The following is a 19585-nucleotide window of genomic DNA, read 5'->3' as shown; positions in this document are numbered from 1 at the left end:
ATTCGAACGCGTTCCAAGCATCCCACAAATGCTTGGTGGCGACTCCGAACATCTCTTGCATCGTTTCGAGACCCTTGCCGAGACGAAATCGACCGATCTAAAATGATCCGGTTGAAAGCATTTTTACGCCGCCGAGCGTGGCTTTCAAAAGAACGCTGCATGTCCACAGATCGGCTTGATGTGCAGGTGGACCCACGCCCACAGATTGGCGACTCCGCTGGGGAAACTAGGACACTTGTGTATTTGTGATCCCTAGATGGTGAGACTCGAACAAGGTCTTGGTTAAAATGCATTAATTGATATTACGGTCATAGTCGGGTTCCTTGTCCGGGCCCACAACCTAACCCTTTTCGACCAATTGGCTCGTCTCGACGGTGTGAGTTTTCTCATCCCCGCGTTTCGAATCCCGATTGAGTCAAGCATGCCATTGACGTTACACATTTCTGTTCCGTCAAAGAGCTTTCATCACCTTCGAGCACGAGGCTAGGGCACCCTCTTTACACATTTTGTTTGGATTGTTATCCCTCTCGAAAATCGGGGTTTGATCGCTTGGTGTGTAACCCACCCTTTTAAGCCAAAACCCGTGTCCGAATTATGCATAATATAATGAAAATGCGAGTGCTTATGCGTTATGTGATCATAAGTTCTTCCGTGTCATTTCAAACTTTCGAAACCCTTTTTTAGCCGTTATAATGACGAGTTCAAACCTCGGTCTTTCACCGACCGTCGCATTTCAAAACAACCCGCCTTTCTAGGCCGTCGTAATGACGATTTTCAAACCCGGTTTTCTACAACCAAAACAACACGCCTTTTTAGGCCGTCATAATGACGATTTTCAAACCCGGTTTCTACAACCGTTTCAATACACCTTTTTTACGCCGTTATAATCGCCGCGTCGAGAGACGAATTTTAACCCGTCTCGCACCGACAATGGCTCTTTCAAACCCGAGAAAGGCACACACCCCTTTTTCGAGACATTTACAAAATTCCGAGGACTATACACCGTCCCCGGGACCTTGTCAAACATTTCAAAACCCTATTTTCAAAACAAATAATTTTGAATTTTAAAAAAAAAAAAAACCGTCTCTGGAAACAGTACATTGTTTTCCGAGCCGACTCAAACTCAAACCGTCTTTTGAAAACAAACTTAAGACAACTCTTCAACTGACCAACTTTCGGAGATCCCTATTCTTCGGAAGCCGTCCATAAAGCGACAAACGAATCTTTTTGAAAATCTCTATTTTCGAAAACTTCAGTCCACCATTCCAATTCTGCCTCGTGTCTATCGGGTCGAAGCAAGCGTACTTATGGGTCTTTACTTATGAGTCATCTCACCACGAGACTCATCCAACGGCATCATGCCACTACATTGGACGCGAGTTAAAGTTTGGTCAACACCGTCACATTATAAATCGAGTCAGCACCGAGGCACCACACACGGAATACCTCGTATTGTTCAGTCTGATCTCTGTTCCGTCCTTTGCGTTGTCTACGTTTAGTCATTAAACCGTGTCAGATTGAGATGTAATGTGAGCCATTTTTTCTGCCTCAGAACCATGGCCCCGTCTTCAGCTTCGTCCGACAACAACAATGACAACAAAGATGTTACGACTGATCAGCTAGCAAGCCTGCTCACTGCTCTTAAGGTCGCCCTGGACCGTGTCGAGACCCGTATCGACACCCTGGAAAACAAGGAAATTGGAGAACACAACACTCCTCTTTGACTGAAACTGTGAAAAGGCTCAAACTCTTGGAAGAACAACTCCTAGCCCGTGGTAACAACATCCACCTCGAAAACAATCGAAGATTCGAACCCGTTGGGGATCAATTACCCGACAACTTTACCTTGACTGATGTACCCAAATTCAAGGGAGTGGAGGACCCACTCAATCACATTCGGGCCTTCAAAGACTACATGGCCATAAAGGGGATCAAACAGGAAATCTTCACCCAGATCTTTCCATCATCCCTAGAACCGATCCCTCGCCAGTGATACTACTCCCTCGACCCGAAGAACCTTACTACCTGGGATGAAGTCGTAGTTGAATTTGCTTAACAGTATGCCGACAATGACGAAATCCAGGCTAACACCCGTACTCTTGAGATCCTGACTCAGAATGATAAGGAAGGATTCACAGAATTCCTAACCCGTTGGAGGAGGGTAAGCACGCAATTGGTCAGTAAGCCGAGTGGATCAGCTTTGGTAGATAAATTTGTCAACAATCTCTACCCAGTTTATGCCAACTTGCTGAGATACCCAAAACATCAAAACATTCCAAGATCTGCAAATCCTTGGAACCCGCATCGAAGACGACCTCCGCAAGGGTGTCCTAGCCAAAACCACCGGTAGAGGCTATCAGGGATCTACATCAACCGGATCTCGCCCCTATAGTCAAACAAACAAAATCGATGAGGTTAACCTCCTGGAACCAACCGCGAAAAGAGCTGAGCGCCCTCAAAGAGTATTCACCAACCTGGGGTCAAGTTATACAAGCGCCCTAAAAAGGTTGATGGACCAAGGGAAACTACAACCAATTGGACCCACTCCGGATCCATCTGAGGCTAAGAAAACCCGTTTCTGGTATCCCAATGCCTACTGCCAATACCACCAAGAGAAAGGTCATGACACAGAAGCCTGCTTCAAGTTTAAACACATCATTCAAGACATGATCAAGAAAGGGGAATTACCTTTGCCTCCACCAACAAAACCAAATAACAAGACAAACCCCTTGGGAATCCATGCTATCTCTGATGACGAGCCAACCTTAGATTGCTCACACCATATATTACCAATTAATGACGAGGTAAACGCCTTGGAGAAGGATGCCTCGGACGGGGTATTCAAATTCAGCGTCGCGACCATGCTCGCCATGTTCCAACAAGTTGAGGAGGCTATAGCCAGTCTCTCAGAAAGGATTACTTGACTCAATGACGCTTACCACCGTTTGATTTTCAACCCACCAACACCAACACCGCGCCCGAGGGAGGGTCCTCCAAACACCCGAAACTACCCTCACCAGGAAGGATTGCTCCCGCGACCATTCTGGCATGCACCCCACAATAATCAACCCCACAAAAATTACCCTCACAAAAACTTCCCTCCCAAAAACTACCCACCGAGGAATACCCCTCCAAGGTACCCTCAAGATCCCTAAATCAATGGTATCTGGAGAGACGACGCGGAGGATGTCTATATGGTTCCGGGAAAGGGGAAACAAGCAAAAGAGATCAGTCATCTTACCCGGTCCGGATGCCCCTACCAAAACCCGAGCAATTCAACAGTAATTCCAACAACGAATGACCAGGTTGTCCCGGACGCGAACACCCAACCCAAGGTTCCCGAAAATTCGATCCTCAAACAACTGCAAAAAGCAAATGTCGAGATTTCAATTTGGCAACTGATTGCTACATCCTTCGAACATCGGCAAGCTCTACTACAAGCCTTGGGGAAGTTAACAATTCCCTCTACCTCCTCTCCTAAAGAAGTAGTGGCACACATGACAAGGGATGTCCCCGACCTGAACAACCCAGTCATCTTCTCTGATGAGGATATCCCTCCCTTCGGAGCCAACCATAACCTGACCCTATACATCACCGTACAATGCCTCAAAAACAATGTGCCTATGGTTCTAGTGGATGACGGATCAACGGTTAATGTCATTCCCCTCAAGACGGCTCATAAACTGGGTATCAAAGAAACTGATTTGGTCCCGACCAATCAAGGAGTACGCGCCTATGATGGCACTCGTCGTAAGGTTGCGGGGCTTATCACCCTAACCATTGCGGCTGGACCCTTAGAAAGACAAACCAGTTTTCAGGTAGTCGACATTGGCGTTACCTCAACCCTTCATCAAAAAATCAGGGTCTCTTTCAACTGGAAGACAATCACGATTCCCGCTTCCCCAATCAAGGCTATCATGAAAAAGAGAATAGCCTCCCAAGCCATTGAGGAGGACGACAGCGAAATATGGGGATTCCAAGTTGTGAATGCCCTAACCGGTGAATCAGCACCTTTCGATTGTGACCCGTTCTCCAACCTCACAGTCAACCGCATTCTGATGCGCCAGAGTTATTTCCCGGGTCTACCCCTCAATCCGCTGAAGAGCACATTGCCTCCCTTGAAACAGGCCAAGGTCCCCAACATCCCCTTCGGGCTAGGCTATGAACCTACCGATGAAGACATCCAAGAGATAAACCTCCTAATACGGAAGCGCAAGAAGCACAGAGTCATCCTTCGCCCCTATCATTTAACTCTCAATGGATACTTCGTCCCCGAGGGAGAATCCGAACTCTACCACGGCTTTCCTAAGCCGATCTATGACGTAGCCAAGGTCAGACACCCGGGTGTAGAAGTCTTTCAAGACTGCTACTTCATCCCCGACAACGCCAAAGCTACGTCAACCAAATCTGAGTCACCCCATGCCTGGACGGACAGGCCGTCAGCCTCCTGTTCGGGGAGGACAACATCAAGCACCTCGGCTATGAGGACATCATCAACATTACTCTAAAGGACAACCATTTTGATCACACCGCCTTAATCTCTGATACCGACCCAGAGAAAGCTACACAAGGCTGGAGGAAAACTGTCAAATGGACCGATCGTCAAGGCCGCATTCTCAAGATTACAACTGGAGAAGGCCCTTTGTTCAAAGGGGGAAGTGAAGAAGAGTCTGAGTCAGAGTCAGAGTTAGAGTCTGTCTTAGCTCCTAACACTCCTGATGTCCCAGTCAAGGCCCCCTTCCCACTGTTTTATCACAAACTTGTGGCTGCTTCAGAGGTTGAATCAACTAGGGTCATCTCCAATCCCATGAAGGTAGCAACCTGGAGCTTGTTCTAGAGGCCGCCTCCTCCACTGTGTCACCTCTGACTGCCCACGAGATGTCTGTCCTATCCGAGCTTTTCGCTCAAGTCGACTTAATGAACGCTAAGTTTGCTTATGACTCGTCTCAATTTAACTGCAATGCAATTCTGAACGACTATGAGGAATTTGACTTTAGTGACTACCCACCTCACCTAGCCAAAGAACTTGACAAACGAGAAACTAGGACCCCCATCATTGAGCAGACCGAGCCCATTAACGTATGAACCGACAACACACCTCAAGAACTTAGGACATGAACAACCCTTGACTCCTCGGAAAAACAGCAGTTCATTGAGCTCCTACATGAATACAAGGACATATTCGCCTGGTCCTACAAAGACATTCCTAGGATCGACAGGGAGATTGCGGAGCATAGGATACCCATTAAACCCGGAGCTAAACCCGTAAAGCAAAAGTTGCGCCGAATGCGCCCTGAAAATCAAGGAAGAGGTGCAGTTCAAGGCTGGGTTCATCAAATTGTCTGAGTACTCTGACTGGGTGGCCAACATTGTTCCTGGACCCAAGAAAGACGGAAAAATTTGGCTTTGCGTCGAATTCAGGGATCTGAACAAAGCAATTCCGAAGGACGACTTCCCTTTGCCACATGTTGACATCCTGGTGGACAATGCCGCCGAGCACGCCCTACTATCATTCATGGATGGGTATGCTGGGTACAACCAGATCAAAATGGCTGAGGAAGACATGCACAAAACTGTATTCACTATACAGTGGGGGTACATACTGCTACACGGTCATGCCTTTCGGTCTCATCAACGCCGGAGCAACTTATCAAAGAACCGCTACCATACTCCTATATTGGCCGGACTATATTTTTCGGCTACTTATCGTTAGGAGCACCTAGACCAAAATAATATTTATAACTTCACAAACTACTCTACTATTAGTAAAGAGGTAAGTAAAGGTCGGATCCCAAGGGACGAGTATTGATGTAGGATTTTCGATTGCAAGTAGTGGTGTCTAAGGGTGTCACAATTTGGGTTGAGATAAGAAGATCACTAAACTAAATAACAATGTAAATGAACAAGCAAGATGATTAAGATGAGATGTACACAATTGATTAAAAGCACTAGGGTGTCATGGGTTCATAGGGGATTCATGGGATTTGATCATACAAACATGTTTTCAACTAGATGCAAGCAATTATTGTTGTGATGGGATCGAGTTAGTGCATATCTTACAATCCCTAGGAAGGTTTGGGTCACGGAGCCGAATCGATTAGATTGTACAACACCTACAAGTCGACTTAATCCTCCCTATCCAACAATATGCATGGTCTAATGAGACTCGAGTTGGTTTATGTCTTACAAGTCTCATTGAAAAAATAAGTGATGGGTAAAAAATGCAAGGATTCATAGGCTCGCATTTTATCAAACATAACATGTGCATAAGTTGAAATCACAACAAGCAAGCAAATTAATTATGAAAGCATATTAGATTAAGCATGAATCAATCCCCATGTTGGTTTCCCCTAATTCCCCATTAACCCTAGTTAAGGAAACTTCTCACTCATTATCAAGTTTAACATACTAACAAGGTTGTCAATCATATTAACAAAGCAAAACATGATGAATAAATGAAGATGATTAACAATAATTGAAAAGGGATTAAGAGAATTATACCTAATGATTATTCCAAAATAATAAGCAAGGAATAATAGAAGTACTTGATGAATGATTGGAAGGTTGTCAATCCTCCAAATAAACCCCAAATAATCTTCAATTACCCAAAATAAACGATGAACAATAGAGAAATTAAGGAAATGAGATTTGTATTAATGCCTAATTAAAAGTTGATTACAAGATTAAAGAGAGATTAGAAGAACATAAATTATATTAAGGATTGATGCTAATCTAATTAGTACAATGGGGTATTTATAGTGGGGATTAGGTACATAAATTAGGGTTACTAAGGGCTTAAATGACGATTAAGACCCTTAAGAAAAGTTGAGGAAATGCTCCTCTCGAAGAAAGATGCGAGTCTCCTTTTTGCTAGTCTTTCAGAAATATGCGCATCCCGAGTAGAACAAGGAGAAGGCGTGCTGTACTGGATGACAATCCGAGCGGCCAAGGGGTCGGGACGAGCGGATCGTGGGGGTTGGACGAGCGGATTGGAAGGTGGGACGCTCGGATTATGGAGGTGTTGGACGAGCAGGCAGGCTGGAGGGACGCTCGGATTGTGGAGGTTGGACGAGCGGGCTGGCTGGAGGGATGCTCGGATTGTGGAGGTTGGACGAGCGTCCTGATGCTGCGACTGGTGGATTCTAGTTCAGCAAGCTTTTTCTTCTTTTCTTCTTTTTTTTCTTCCAACAATCCTCAAGGATCTTGTCGGAGATGCAAGGATCGTCTTCATCATTGCCCATTATTTACAAAGGCCTTCTACTCGTGTCTTCACTTTGATGCTTGGTCATTAGATTCGATCAATTTAGCTCCATTTTGCCATTAAAATGCAAGGTTTGCACTCCTCTCCTACCAAGGAAACAAAACCTCAAAGAATATGCAAAACAAAGGACTAAAGATAGTAAATGACCCAATTATGCACTAAAAAGCATAGGAACGAAGCTAATTCGGGGACTAAATATGCTCAAATATTGGTCACATCATATATGACATGATCCACAAGGAGGTGGAGGTATATGTCGATGACATGATTGTCAAGTCAAAAGAACGGGATGGCCACATCAACGCCCTCCGGAAATTCTTCACTCGTCTGCGAAAATACAACATCAGACTGAATCCTTAGAAGTGTGCATTCGGGGTCACCTCCGGAAAACTCCTGGGACAAGTCTTCAGCAAAAGAGGTATTGAGATTGATCCAACCAAAATCAAAGCCCTTCAACAAATGCCTCAGCCTAAGAACGAGAAGAAGATTCGGGGATTTCTCGGTCAAGTTCAATACATCAGCCGATTCATAGCCAAGCTCAACATGATTTGTTAACCAATCTTCAAGAAGCTTCGCGCCTCCGATCACACCGATTTGGACAACGACTGTCAAAAGGCCTTCGACAGGATAAAGGAAATCATATCCAAACCTTCTGTCCTCATGCCACCTCAACAAGGAATTCCCGTATACCTATACCTGACTGTCACCGACACAGCCATGGGAGCAATGCTAGCACAAACAGTCGACGGCGAAGAACGAGCCATCTAATACATCAGCAAAAAGTTCGTTGAGTATGAGACAAAGTACACCCAAGTGGAAAAGACATGCCTTGCCCTAGTATGGTCAACAAAGAAGCTGCGGCACTACATGCTCAGCTACACGCTTCACATCTTCTCCAAGATGGACCCGGTCAAATACATCTTCGAAAAACCCGTACTAAACGAAAGGCTGTCTAGATGGACACTCATGCTATCCGAATTTGATCTCAAGTTCGTACCCCTCAAGGTTATCAAGGGAAGGGCAGTCGCCGATTTCCTAGCAGAGAATCCCGTCAACGAGGATCCAACGACCGACACATGGTCACTTCCTGTGACACCCCTATACTCCAAGTGCCTTACCAGGACCACTCAGGTATTGGAACGTTACCATCTCGGTTACCCGAGGCAATGATAATCAAAAGACAATAAAGAAGCGTACTTTAAAAGTAAATATAGTTTAAGTGATTACATGTCTCAAACCAAAACTGATAAATTCAATACATCCAAAACCAAAAGTGTCTACTATCAAAACTGAATAACTAAGACACCGTCTGACACAGCGGAAGACTCTTCTAATGCCAAGTGATGACTCATCCCAGCTAACCCAAATGCATCATATCAAACCTGCTCAATAACTGCTCACCATCCCCGAATGGATCACCACAGTTTTTAAAACAATTAAACGGGATCAGTACTAGTTACACGATACAAACCGATAGAAAGCAAATGCCAATCAACTCAATCAACATATCAATCCCCAGTCTCCATCACCAATCTCCACACAAATGGCTACACACTAAAGTGTGTAGCCCTGCCAGAGTACCCATCGCAACAGATACTCCACACCGCCAGTGGGGGACCGCAGCCTTTCCCACCTAAGCCCCACTCATCTCCATCGAGCGATAAACCCATGTTCATTAATGTGCACACCCCTCCTGTGGCGGGTTCCACAGAAGGCGAATCAAGCGCGTGAAGCCACTCCCGCTAGTGACTCCACTCAGCCAGGGATGCACCCCGAAGACCACAGACAGATACAACAACAATCAACGATATTAATCAACAATACAACCAGCAATATAACCAACAACCGTCACAACCACCAACAATATACTGTAACAATAATCACAATGAAACCACTAAACACATCATGTAATTAATACTGAGTAGGGAAACCCTACCTGGAAAGCAATCACAACAGACGGTCTAGCAGCTAATCAAAATCGTTCTTCAATGAAATCACCTCCTATCAAACATACAATCATACAATCACCATCTAATAAACACAATACTCCCAAAACCCCAAATTTACCCGATTAGGGTTTCAACCAAAATCAATGAAACAACATAAAAACTGTACTAGGATCTTACCCACAATACGACGGTCTCAACGGCGTAAAGAACACAACGATCCGATGACTCTAGCCCTTAGGATATGATAACAATGCGAAAAAGGAGAGTAACGTAACATGTTTTCACTCTTTAAGAAACTTGGAAAAGGGTAAAATGAAAAGAAACTGACGAAAGATGATTTTATATCCTTCTCGCGTTACTATCAAAACCCGACAAAAAACTCGTAAGACTCACTTACTCGATCGAGTAGGTAACTTACTCGATTGAGTGCCCCTTACTCGATCGAGTGCCACACATACCCGATCGAGTACCCATCAGGAGATTACTGTTTTGTATAAAAACATACTTACTCGACAGAGTAAGCCCCACTAGATAGAGTACCCATAGACATAGAAAATCGTAGTATTACAGTCTTCCCTCCTTGAAAAGAAATTCGTCCCCGAAGTTCAACCCATACTCAAAACAAACATACAAACTTGACCAAGACACAACAATGCAACTAAGAACTGAAAACGAAACCCCAACCTATAAAACATGAACTCTTAACACCAACTCCACCAACTATGTCTACCTCCACAACATGACTCACTATATCGTATCCACCACATTATAGCCTCTCTCGAAATTAACTCCATACACTACCAACTACCATCCACAAACACCGCTAGCTCCGTTTCACTAACATATTATCCACTATAAAATCCAATATCAAGACACTCATAAACACCAAACGCAATGTTACATTCTACCACCCTTAAAAGGAACTTCGTCCTCGAAGTTTACTCACACTCATAACCTCATCATCCAACTGTCAACACTATCGAAATATTCTCACACTCCTAAACATCACACTACTACTGGTCGGACTCACTTAGAGTTTAATTTCGGTTACTTGTCGTTAGGAGCACCTAGACCAAAACAATATTTATATCTTCACCAACAACGCTACTATTAGTAAAGAGGTAATTAAAGTCGGATCCCAAGGGACGGGTATTGAATTAAGATTTTCAATTGTAAGTAGCGGTGTCTAGGGGTGTCACAATTTGGGGTGTGAAGTAGAAGACCACTAAACTAAATAGCAATAAAAGTAAACAAGCAAGATGAAAAAAGGGGATGTAAATAATTGATAAAAAGGCACTAGGGTGTCATGGGGTCATAGGGGATTCATGGGAATTGATCATACAAACATATTCTCAAATTATAAGCAAGCAATTATTGTTGTGATGGATCGAGTTGGTTTATATCTTACAATCCTAGGAAGGTTTGGGTCCCTGAGTCAATCGATTAGATTGTACAACACCTACAAGTCGACTTAATCCTCCCTACTCAACTATATGCATGGTCTAATGAGACTCGAGTTGGTTTATGTCTTACAAGCCTCATTGAAAAGGTAAGTGATGGGTAAAAAATGCAAGGATTCATAGGCTCGCATTTCATCAAACATAACATGTGCATAAGTTGAGATCACAACAAGCAAGCAAATAAATTATGAAAACATATTAAATTAAGCATGAATCATTCCTCATGTTGGTTTCCCCTAATTACCCATTAACCCTAGTTAAAGAAACTACTCACTCATTATCATGGTAAACATACTAGCAAGGTTGTCAATCATACCAACAAAGCAAAACATGATGAATAAATGAGAGATTAACAATAATTAAAAAGGGATTAAGAGAATTATACCTACTAATGATTCTAATAATAAAGCAAAGAATAATAGAAGTACTTGATGAATGATTGGAAGGTTGTCAATCTCCCAATAATAACCCAAATAATCTTCAATTACCCAAAATAAAAGATGAACAAAAGAGAGATTAAGGAAATGAGATTTGTATTAAGACTTGATTAAAAGTTGATTACAAGATTAAGAAGAGATTAGAATGATATAAACTACACTAGATATTGATAAGAAGAACATGATTATCTAATTAGACTAATGGGGTATTTATAGTGGGGATTAGGTACACAAATTAGGGTTTACTAAGGGCTTAAATGACGATTAAGTCCTTGAGGAATCGCTTCTCTCAAAAGAGATGCCGGTCTCCTTTTTGCCGGTCTTTCCAAAATATGCGCATCCTTCATAGAACAAGAAGAAAACGAAAGTTGCTGTTACACAATCCAAGCGTCCAAGGCAGCGGGACGAGCGGATTGCCTGGCTGCTGGACGAGCGGATTACATGGCCGGACGCTCAGATTCTGACCGTCTTGGACGAGCGTCCCGAGGGTCAAGCCGCTCGGATTCTGGACCAGTTTTCTTCTTTTCTTCTTTTCTTCCTCCTTCTTCCAACAATCCTCGGAGATCTTGTCGGAGATGCAAGGATCTTTCCTTATCATTGCCCATCTACTATAATATGTACAAAGGCCTTCTAGTCTTGTCTCCTCTTTGATGCTTGGTCATTCAATTCGATCAATTTAGCTCCATTTTGCCATGAAAATACAAGGTTTGCACTCCTTTCCTACCAAGGGAACAAAACCTCAAAGAATATGTGTGGACATGGGCCACGGGGGAGCTTGGGAACAAGCGTTTGCATTTGTGGAGTCGCCAAAAATTTATTGTGGAAAATTGGAAACCGTTCGAATACCTCGTGTCATGTCAAGACACAAAGTAGTGACATGAACACCAAGAACTCGTTACCCTTAGCATTCTATGTCTAGAATGACTCTCGTGGATGCCAATGAACACGGATGTTCACAGAGATCTGGAGTAAGGGGTGATGGTACGTATTAGGAAGCTCTTTTGATCGAACATCTAATCCCGTCCGCCTCGATAGTGGCCTCTACTAATGATTAGGGAAATTGTCTATACTCGATATATTGTCGATTATATGCATGCAATGCAACATCCATTAGATTAATCCTAGCATGTGAAAAATTAATACTAAGTCGGTGAACACGTAATTTAATCATACAATTGGGTCGAAGTTGGAATTAAGATTCAATTACATGTGGAGACAGACAAAGATATGTAATAAAGAAAATTACAATAATAAATACAATAATTACAACGGATTAATTGATTTATGTCGAAAATACCTTTAAAACGGATAATTTGAGAAAAAAAGAAGAAAGGAAATAAACGAGCAGATTATTAATGATAATGCGAATAATAGTAGATTAATACGTAAGCTAAAACAAGGTCAAGGTAGAAAGGGAGTTCAGGGACAGAAATCAACCTGGAACAGGCGCAGAAGAGATGCGCCCTCTGGAAGAGGCGCAGCAGTTGCTGCGTCTGTTCCAAGGCTGAGTTCTGGCTGTTAAGCCGGAACTGCAAATCGTTAATATTCATGGGTGAATTTAATGGTTGATTATGATATATGACTCGGATGAAAGTGATTTAATACATTAATTACATGTGAATGAGTCATAAAAGCGATAAAACATGGATGAGACGAATGCAAACGAATTAATTACATGAATGAAAGATTGATTAGTGACACGAGTGAACTAAATAGGGTAAATATAATGAATTAGTGAAGAACTAATGACGGATATGACGATAGACAGATAAAAATATATCAAAGGTCGAATTCCAGAAATTCAATATGAATGAATCGAATCTCTACAACCCGGATTGATTTTAATGACGAAAACCCACAAATATTGGTTATAAGGGATTTAAAGTCGGGAATTAACGATGAATTATATACTAACAGTGATGAACGATATGTTAAATTATTATACTTAAAATTATCGTGTTAAAGAAACAATGAACAATTGAAAACGAAACAAAACGATCGAATTATCAAAAGACGAAGGAAGAAGAAAGGAAGCAGGAACTGTGGCAGCCTCACAAAGAGGCGCAGCAGGTGCGGCGTCCCTTCGAAGAGGTGCAACAGTTGCTGCGTCCTTTCTCGACGTCTGTCTCCTGATAATTCGTAAAAGGGGTTTTAAACATGGTTTTACAAATCGGTTTTTAGAAGTACTTTCGACATAAATCTTACATTAATGATACAAAAAGTAAATAACAATAAATAAAGAAGGATTTACACCCTCAGACTTACATGTTTGACGAAACGAGATGAACTAAGTTTACGTTAGTGATGCTCGACTCGAACGTAACGAAAGTGCCCTCGTAAGAGGAAAACGATTAAGATTTATTAAGTTGATTGATTGTGGAGTTGGTCGGCCATGCAAACGAGGCTGGTACTCCGAAGAATCCGAGCTTACGTGGTCGAAAGTTCAAGCACGTAGACGCCAAAAAGTAAGAACGTGGTCTAGAATGCAAAGGGAGAAGAGAAGGGCGGACACTCGCGTGAGAAATATAAGGAGCGAATGCTCCTATTTATACTAATCACGTGGAGGAATTAGGGTTCTCGGAGAAACTTTGGAAGTGAATCTCGAAAAGATATGAAAATATACGAAAAATACGCATAAAAGGGCCTGGGAAGAGGCGCAAAGATGCACTCGTTTGGAAGAGGCGCAAAGACTCTGCTGCGCTCCTTCCCCGTGTGGTTTCCTCCCGTGGAAGAAAGATTTTCGTGTTTAGTTTATGGAATAACGGATTAATCTTATTTTCCTTAATATTTTGTGTGAATATTACGCGAAATTCTTTACCAAAGATTAAAAGATTGTGAAATATGGAATAGAAATATCCTAACATTCCAACATTCGACTCGGGTTTAGCTAGCGGTTATCGAAAAATGGAGACGGTTTTAGGCCCGGACTCCAAATGTACTCTAATTACCGTCAAAATGACCGTATCGGCGCGTAGATGACAATTAAGAGGTAGACATAAGTATTTGAGCAATCACTTGACGATAAACTTACGAACTGTCACAAATCATTCCGCGTACCAAACATGCGGCCCAATCATCACCGGGTGGTTTGCGGGAGGTGCAGAAATGAGGTATCTACAGAGCCCCCACTTTGACTGAGGCTTGGACAAGGCGAAAGTCAAAGTATAGCCATCAGGTCAATCGAAGATTACAACCTGACGACTAATGGCGACGCGAGGCGACTCAAGGGGTCTGAGCCAAGGACCTGTCGTCGGGAACATTTTAAAGTCTGTCGACTATCGGGGAGGGTCGTTTAAAGTCCATTAGACAACGTAAGGAGGCTCGCCAGCCATAAGAAGAGACCATACCTGAAACTTCCTTCTCGAGATGCTTCTGGAGGTGCATAGGAGCTAAGGGGTAAGCGTCAGAGATAAAGGATAAGCGTAAGAGCTAAGGGTAAGCGTAAGAGCTAAAGGTAAGCGTATGAGCTAAAGGTAAGACCTAAAAGATAAGTAAGGATTGTGCTAGGGTGTGGGATCCTAAAGGAAAGCATCAATGGGAAGGAGGCCCAAATATAATTTCGACCTAAGGGGTAACTAAGGCTCGAGTGTAAGAACTCGCGGTCCGGGAACTTCGGAGAACGACACTGTATCGACTCCGTGGGGAAACAAGAAATATCGTGAGTAGCAGGACACAAAGTGGAACTCGCCGGGAGAAATCTGCTTGGGTCGTCTTCAAACAAACTTCAGAAGAACTTGAGAAGGACGATTGTATGTCGTGAACTCTCGTTGGGGAAACCTTATCGGGAATTCATCTCCATGTCTCGAGAGGGATTGTCTATCCGCTTACTCTCGCTGGGGGAATATAATGAAGGCGTGTCGAAACACCTGTCGGGGAATACTTGCTCGTTGTGACAAACAAGGTCTTGGAAGCAGTAGATAATGTACGGTAGTCTGCAGTTGGCTTAAAAATGCGGGTCTGAGCGAAGAATAATCGTCAAACGGACCAGAAAAGAAATAAATGGCATCGGGGAAGAGGCGCACCAAAGATGGGCCCACAAATAACGAACTCATAACGAATTTTTGAAAATTCGTATGAAGGGAAGTTTAGGAAGAGGTGCAGCAAGAGCTGCGTCTATTCCTGGAGGTGTCTTTCCTGCGTAAAAACACGATGAAACAGGGGTTCATTTCATTTGTTTCGAAACACAATTCCTCAATTTCTCTCTCAAATCTCAACCATTTCCGCCAAAATTTGATCTAAAAGCTTGCATTTACCATGACCAATCGAGGTATGTATATCATTCTTGCATTAATCTACTATAACGGACGAATTGGATCGACAAAATTTAGGGTTTTCAACCCTAAAATGTCCAAAATTTGGGGCTTTTCCCCCAAATGATCTTGCCTTGTAAAATTGACCTTGTAAATGGCTAATTGGTAGCATAAGGATCATAACCATGTATTTGTTTCGAATTTTCGTCTAATTTTGGGCATTTGAGTGAAATTGAGACGGTTAGGAGCACCTAGACCAAAACAATATTTATATCTCCACCAACAACTCTACTATTAGTAAAGAGGTAAGTAAATGTCGGATCCCAAGGGACGGGTATTGAAGTAAGATTTTCAATTGTAAGTAGCGGTGTCTAGGGGTGTCACAATTTGGGGTGTGAAGTAGAAGATCACTAAACTAAATAGCAATAAAAGTAAATAAGCAAGATGAAAAAAGGGGATGTAATCAATTGATAAAAAGGCACTAGGGTGTCATGGGGTCATAGGGGATTCATGGGAATTGATCATACAAACATATTCTCAAATTATAAGCAAGCAATTATTGTTGTGATGGATCGAGTTGGTTTATATCTTACAATCCTAGGAAGGTTTGGGTCCCGGAGCCAAATCGATTAGATTGTACAACACCTACAAGTCGACTTAATCTTCCCTACTCAACTATATGCATGGTCTAATGAGACTCGAGTTGGTTTATGTCTTACAAGCCTCATTGAAAAGGTAAGTGATGGGTAAAAAATGTAAGGATTCATTGGCTCGCATTTCATCAAACATAACATGTGCATAAGTTGATATCACAACAAGCAAGCAAATAAATTATGAAAACATATTAAATTAAGCATGAATCATTCCTCATGTTGGTTTCCCCTAATTACCCATTAACCCTAGTTAAAGAAACTACTCACTCATTATCATGGTAAACATACTAGCAAGGTTGTCAATCATACCAACAAAGCAAAACATGATGAATAAATGAGAGATTAACAATAATTAAAAAGGGATTAAGAGAATTATACTTACTAATGATTCCAATAATAAAGCAAAGAATAATAGAAGTACTTGATGAATGATTGGAAGGTTGTCAATCTCCCAATAATAACCCAAATAATCTTCAATTACCCAAAATAAAAAATGAACAAAAGAGAGATTAAGGAAATGAGATTTGTATTAAGACTTGATTAAAAGTTGATTACAAGATTAAGAAGAGATTAGAATGATATAAACTACACTAGAGATTGATAAGAAGAACATGATTATCTAATTAGACTAATGGGGTATTTATAGTGGGGATTAGGTACACAAATTAGGGTTTACTAAGGGCTTAAATGACGATTAAGTCCATGAGGAATCGCTCCTCTCAAAAGAGATGCCGGTCTCCTTTTTGCCGATCTTTCCAAAATATGCGCATCCTTCATAGAACAAGAAGAAAACGAAAGTTGCTGTTACACAATCCAAGCGTCCAAGGCAGCGGGACGAGCGGATTGCCTGGCTGCTGGACGAGCGGATTCCATGGCCGGACGCTCAGATTCTGACCATCTTGGACGAGCGTCTCGAGGGTCAAGCCGCTCGGATTCTGGACCAGTTTTCTTCTTTTCTTCCTCCTTCTTCCAACAATCCTCGGGGATCTTGTCGGAGATGCAAGGATCTTTCCTTATCATTGCCCATCTACTATAATATGTACAAAGGCCTTCTAGTCTTGTCTCCTCTTTGATGCTTGGTCATTCAATTCGATCAATTTAGCTCCATTTTGCCATGAAAATGCAAGGTTTGCACTCCTTTCCTACCAAGGGAACAAAACCTCAAAGAATATGTGTGGACATGGGCCACGGGGGCGCTTGGGAATAAGCGTTTGCATTTGTGGATTCGCCACCAATTTATTGTGGAAAATTGGAAACCGTTCGAATACCTCGTGTCATGTCAAGACACAAAGTAGTGACATGAACACCAAGAACTCGTTACCCTTAGCATTCTATGTCTAGAATGACTCTCGTGGATGCCAATGTACACGGATGTTCACAGAGATCTGGAGTAAGGGGTGAGGGTACGTATTAGGAAGCTCTTTTGATCGAACACCTAATCCCGTCCGCCTCGATAGTGGCCTCTACTAATGATTAGGGAAATTGTCTATACTCGATATATTGTCGATTATATGCATGCAATGCAACATCCATTAGATTAATCCTAGCATGTGAAGAATTAATACTAAGTCGGTGAACACGTAATTTAATCATACAATTGGGTCGAAGTTGGAATTAAGATTCAATTACATGTGGAGACAGACAAAGATATGTAATAAAAAAAATTACAATAATAAATACAATAATTACAACGGATTAATTGATTTATGTCGAAAATACCTTTAAAACGGATAATTTGAGAAAAAAAGAATAAAGGAAATAAACGAGCAGATTATTAATGATAATACGAATAATAGTAGATTAATACGTAAACTAAAACTAGGTCAAGGTAGAAAGGGAGTTCAGGGACAAAAATCAACCTGGAACAGGCGCAGCAGAGCTGCGCCCTCTGAAAGAGGCGCAGCAGTTGCTGCGTCTGTTCCAAGGCTGAGTTCTGGCTGTTAAACCGGAACTGCAAATCGTTAATATTCGTGGGTGAATTTAATGGTTGATTATGATATATGACTCGGATGAAAGTGATTTAATACATTAATTACATGTGAATAAGTCATAAAAGCGATAAAACATGGATGAGACGAATGCAAACGAATTAATTACATGAATGAAAGATTGATTAGTGACACGAGTGAACTAAATAGAGTAAATATAATGAATTAATGAAGAACTAATGACGGATATGACGATAGACAGATAGAAATATGTCAAAGGTCGAATTCCAGAAATTCAATATGAATGAATCGAATCTCTACAACCCGGATTGATTTTATTGACGAAAACCCGCAAATATTGGTTATAAGGGATTTAAAGTCGGGAATTAACGATGAATTATATACTAACAGTGATGAACGATATGTTAAATTATTATACTTAAAATTATCATGTTAAAGAAACATTGAACAATTGAAAACGAAACAAAACGATCGAATTATCAAAAGACGAAGGAAGAAGAAAGGAAGCAGGAACTGCGGCAGCCTCACGAAGAGGCGCAGCAGGTGCGGCGTCCCTTCGAAGAGGCGCAACAGTTGCTGCGTCCTTTCTCGACGTCTGTCTCGTGATAATTCGTAAAAAGGGTTTTAAACATGGTTTTACAAATCGATTTTTAGAAGTACTTTCGACATAAATCTTACATTAATGATACAAAAAGTAAATAACAATAAATAAAGAAGGATTTACACCCTCAGACTTACATGTTTGACGAAACGAGATGAACTAAGTTTACGATTAGTGATGCTCGACTCGAACGTAACGAAAGTGCCCTCGTAAGAGGAAAACGATTAAGATTTATTAAGTTGATTGATTGTGGAGTTGGTCAAATTGGTCGGTCATGCAAACGAGGCTGGTACTCCGAAGGATCCGAGCTTATGTGGTCGAAAGTTCAAGCACGTAGACGCCAAAAAGTAAGAACGTGGTCTAGAATGCAAAGGGAGAAGAGAAGGGCGGACACTCGCGTGAGAAATATAAGGAACGAATGCTCCTATTTATACTAATCACGTGGAGGAATTAGGGTTTTCGGAGAAACTTTGGAAGTGAATCTCGAAAAGATATGAAAATATACGAAAAATACGCATAAAAGGGCCTGGGAAGAGGCGCAGCATGCACTGCGTTTCTTGGAAGAGGCGCAGCACCTGCTGCGTCTGTTCCCAGGTGGTTTCCTCCTGCGGAAGAAAGATTTCCATGTTTAGTTTATGGAATAACGGATTAATCTTATTTTCCTTAATATTTTGTGTGAATATTACGGGAAATTCTTTACCAAAGATTAAAAGATTATGAAATATGGAATAGAAATATCCGGAACATTCCAGAACATTCTGACTCGAGTTTTAGCGGTTATCAGAAAATGAAGACGGTTTTAGGCTCGGACTCCAAATGTACTCTAATTACTGTCAAAACGACCGTATCGGCGCGTAGATGACAATTAAGAGGTAGACATAAGTATTTGAGCAATCACTTGACGATAAACTTACGAACTGTCACAAATCGTTCCGCGTACCAAACATGCGGCCCAATCATCACCGGGTGGTTTGCGGGAGGTGCAGAAATGAGGTATCTACAAAGCCCCCACTTTGACTGAGGCT

Source organism: Silene latifolia, chromosome X, assembly GCF_048544455.1.
Source record: "Silene latifolia isolate original U9 population chromosome X, ASM4854445v1, whole genome shotgun sequence".
Taxonomy (NCBI): domain Eukaryota; kingdom Viridiplantae; phylum Streptophyta; class Magnoliopsida; order Caryophyllales; family Caryophyllaceae; genus Silene; species Silene latifolia.
Note: the sequence above shows the minus strand (reverse complement) of the source record.